Genomic DNA, 4219 nt, shown 5'->3' on the forward strand with positions numbered 1-4219 from the left:
CTCATCACAATTGGGAATTTACTTGAATGACATCATGATTATTTTTATCCCAGCTGTTGGAAGACACGTCAGCCTTGTGTAATATTGAATATTCGGTGTGCTGGAGCGAATATAAATGAATGAGCGTGGAGATTCATCAGCTCAGAATTTCCTTCAGCGAGATCGCGGGCAGCTGGAAGACAGGCTGAATGTCACACAATATGCTTGAAACATTTTTCCGTGTGAGAAAGATATACTTCTTGATCATTGCCGTTATTGGTGTTCCAGGTAAGAACAGAGGCGAACTGACATTTGCTGTCCTGTGTGCGCGGTCGTTGGACTCTTTCAGTTACCGACAGCGTTGTGATACCGGTGTATCAGTGAGTGCGATGCGGACATTGTAAAGAACTCCGTGTTCAATCCGTGACCTCGGCTGAAAATAAACCGGCAGCTGAAATGGCTGTAGAGCGGAAGATAGAATAGGTAGATCCATTTTGCAGATTCATGACCGACATTTGTGATTTATCAATGCAAAGCCTCTGTCAAAGTAAACTCCGATAATCCAGCGCGCTCGGCATTTTTACGGGCTACATGGTGATACTCTGAATCAATAGCGTAACATGCTTCACATTCAGATTTATCCTATTGCGCTGCGTTTTCAAAAACTTGCTTCAAGTTGGACGGGATAGCGGAAGCGGGTCGCCGGCGAGATTCGGCGGAGAACGGTAGACATCACTTGTGAGTTAGACTCCCAGCCATCGTGAAATTCCAAAATTCAAACAAGGGTCTGTTTGCGTTTTAGTGCACCAGAGTTTGTTTTCATGTCCTATGATACGTGTAGTGAAGAGGGAGTTAAGAGCCAACCCAGCAGTGTCTGTTGGAGTTCGGACGGGGTAAGGTACATACGATACTCCGCTCTGGAACGATAACCCTTGCGGCATTTACAATAATGCTGCAGTAATTCTGGAGCAACCCCTCAAAGAGCGAATATTTTGAAAAATATATATTGGCTTTCCTATGGAAACTGGATGGTTTAAGCACTAGCGTTCAAAATACATGAAAATCATTTCAAATCGGGAATTAGAACTTCCTGATTGCAATCGACCGCAGTCAAGCGTAGTTGCAGAATTTTAAAGAAGCGAAGCAACAGAGGTCGCTGTACGCGGATGGCAAACGGGAGTTGGGGAGGAGGAGAAGACATGTGAACGGGAGACAGAGGTGGAGGGAACGGGGCTTCGTTGCATGGGGTGATTCCAGAATGTACGTGACAGAAACGTAGCAAACATCGTCGATCAGAAATTTCCGATGTATCCAAGCTTCATAGATGTCAAAAACTTGATGTTTGGAGATTTGTAATGATTTCTCCTAACCAAAGACTATTCCCCGATTCGTTTACAATGCCTCCTTCCCAAACCCTGCTCCTCTTCCTGGACCGAGTACTGTTACCATTCACCCAGCATGTAATTGTACGGGACATCTACGAGTCCCACTTTACACCTGTTAAACTCCAGAAATGCGTTGTCTCCAAACTTTGATTGTTCTCAATTTTTATGCACTTCTCTTGCGCTGAGACCCATGTGGCGGCGGGATAGTAATTCGCTCATTATTTCTGCTGTTTCTCCAGTGAATTTAGTGGCGATTGTGATCCTGTCCCGGGGAAAGTGCGGCCTCTCCACCTGCACCACTCGCTACCTGGTGGCCATGGCAACGGCGGATCTACTGACCATCATCTTTCAGGTTATATTGGGGCGGGTCTTTAATTATTACTTGCCCGGGACGTTTCTGGACATCACCGCCGTATGCAGTGTGAACTATGTCCCCTTAAGGGCTGCCACAGACTGTTCTGTCTGGTTCACTGTCACCTTTACGTTTGATCGGTTTGTCCCATCTGTTGCCAGAAGCTGAAAGCAAAATATTGCACCGGGAAAACTGCGGCTGCAGTTTTGACAACAACCGGCGTTCTTTTCTGTTTTAAAAATGTGCCCTACTTCTTTATGTATCGACCAATGAAAGTAATTGATAATATACCCTGGGGCTGCATTCGTAAATCGAGTTACTATACGGATCGCAGGTGGGTGGGATATAGCTGGCTTTCTACCGTTCTAGCGCCATTGCTCCCGTTCGTGTTAATACTCCTGTTCAACGCTCTGACGGTCAGACACATTTTGGTGGCCAGTCGGGTCCGTAAGGGGCTGAGGGGTCAGAACAAGGCGGAGAACCGCAGTGACCCGGAGATGGAGAGCAGGAGGAGGTCTGTGATCTTACTTCTCACCATCTCCGGAAGCTTCATCACACTGTGGTCAGTAAAAGTTGCCGAATTCCTTTATTACACCATTGCTGGATTGGATCAGAATTGTTACAACGATTCGGAATATATATTTCAACACTCCGGATACATGCTGGTGATATTAAGCTGCTGCACAAACACTTTTATTTATGGGGTGACTCAGTCCAAGTTCAGAGAGCAGTTCATCAGGACAGCGAAATATCCGCTCTCGTCAATTATTCAACTAATTAATGAACAACACATCTGAGCTCGCAGTTCTTTTTTTCGTCTTGACACTACGGAACTGGCGGTCAGCGGAGAGCGCGGCAGCTGCGAGAGTGGTTGACAGTCCGATCGAAACCCAGATCCGGAACAGACACTTCGGCAACTGCAGCCTGCGACTTGCACCTCCTACCAATTATTAAACTCAAACTACCTTTTATTTGTATTTTTAACTATATTTCCGCTGCCGTTACCGCCACACGTCAATCGATAACAAATCCCGCTCTCCTCACCGGCTTGTCGTTGACGGTGAGGAAACGGAGCACCGAACGGAAATACTGCCGTCACAAGGAGACCGGGCGCAATTCACACTGAGCGCATCGAGGATCAGCTCGGGACTGCTCCGTGCTCGCAGTCAGTAGACAACACCGCGGTGAGATTTAACTGATTGCATCCGGTATCGGATCGGCACGTCCCTCAACACGCTACGAGCAGACAACGCTCACATTTACAGATATTTAAATTTCAACATTCGTGCTTACCTGTATCCAATGAGTGAGTTTGTATGAATTTCCCGATGTGTGCACCTGCCCAGGGAATGCCTGCACTAGGTCCAATTATCATCTGCAAAAAGTCTATTTCTAAAGATGACTGGAATTACTGTGTGAGAAAAGCACGTTTCTTCCCATTTCCCAGGGTGCCTGGCGGGGAGGGGTGGGTAACAAAAAAACGGTCATAACTTTTAATGACTTCTCAATTGGCAAAAGCTTTCCGATTATTCTAGTGGGGTTTAGTACTGGTGCGTTTTGGACTTTTACATAAATATTGCCGTCACTATTGTGCATTGATTTTGTAGATATTACTGTCGGTACAATGTATACGCTGCTCATACCATAGTCTATCAACTTTCTCCTTTACGTCAGCATAGTTCTGCTGATTTCACTTCTGGATTTCGGAATGTTGAGTATGTTTGGAATGGATCCATTAAGGAAGTTGTGTTTTTTTTTTGTTTGTCTTGTGACATTCTATCAGGACGGTTATTATGAATATGAAATAATGGATCTGTTGTCATATCAATATACACCCGGGCTCTCAACCTGAATGAGGATTGCATTTATAGTATAGCATCCTTTATGAGTTTGTCTTTTAAAGCAAGACTTTGGTGAATGATGCTTGCCACTTGGTTCTGCCTGCGTAAGTAATCAGATTGAACTAAACTGTTGCAAGATCCTTTGATCCCTCACAGACTTCTCAATTCAATTCAGTTCAATTTAAGTCTAATTGTCATTTATCCGTATATTAATACTCATGAATACAGCCAAAAGAGACAGCTTTGCCACGGGGTCAAGGTGCGAGCACACGTTACCAACACTCACTCACAGTAAGCACACACAAGATCATTATCACGTAATGAGAGTCCCAAACCCATATAGAATATCAGTAAAACACACAACGACGCAGGATAGATGCAGTTTAACCTTGGACTCCCCAGTCCACCGATATCATCTGTAGACTGTCACCTAGACGACCGATTCCTACCAGGCGAATCCGTGGCTTTGAGGCCCAGTCCTCGCATTTACAAAACACAACGAGACAAATATATATGTGCATATTCCAGACCCAATATGATTGAGTTCAACTTGAAATTTCATAGTGGAAAGTAAAGTCTGATGTAGCAGTCTTTCAGTGGAGTAAGGGAAATTACAGTGGTATGAGAGAGGAGCTGGCCAAAGTGAACTGGAAGGAGCTGCT

The 4219-nt window shown here is 45.0% G+C and overlaps 1 pseudogene; it reads left to right on the plus strand.

Moving 5' to 3' along the window:
• The first annotated feature begins 200 nt into the window (after positions 1–200).
• Positions 201–2513, plus strand: LOC140208297 (probable G-protein coupled receptor 139; annotated as a pseudogene).
• The last annotated feature ends 1706 nt before the right edge of the window (positions 2514–4219 follow it).

This window comes from Mobula birostris, chromosome 13 (assembly GCF_030028105.1).
Source record: "Mobula birostris isolate sMobBir1 chromosome 13, sMobBir1.hap1, whole genome shotgun sequence".
In the NCBI taxonomy this organism is placed as follows: domain Eukaryota; kingdom Metazoa; phylum Chordata; class Chondrichthyes; order Myliobatiformes; family Myliobatidae; genus Mobula; species Mobula birostris.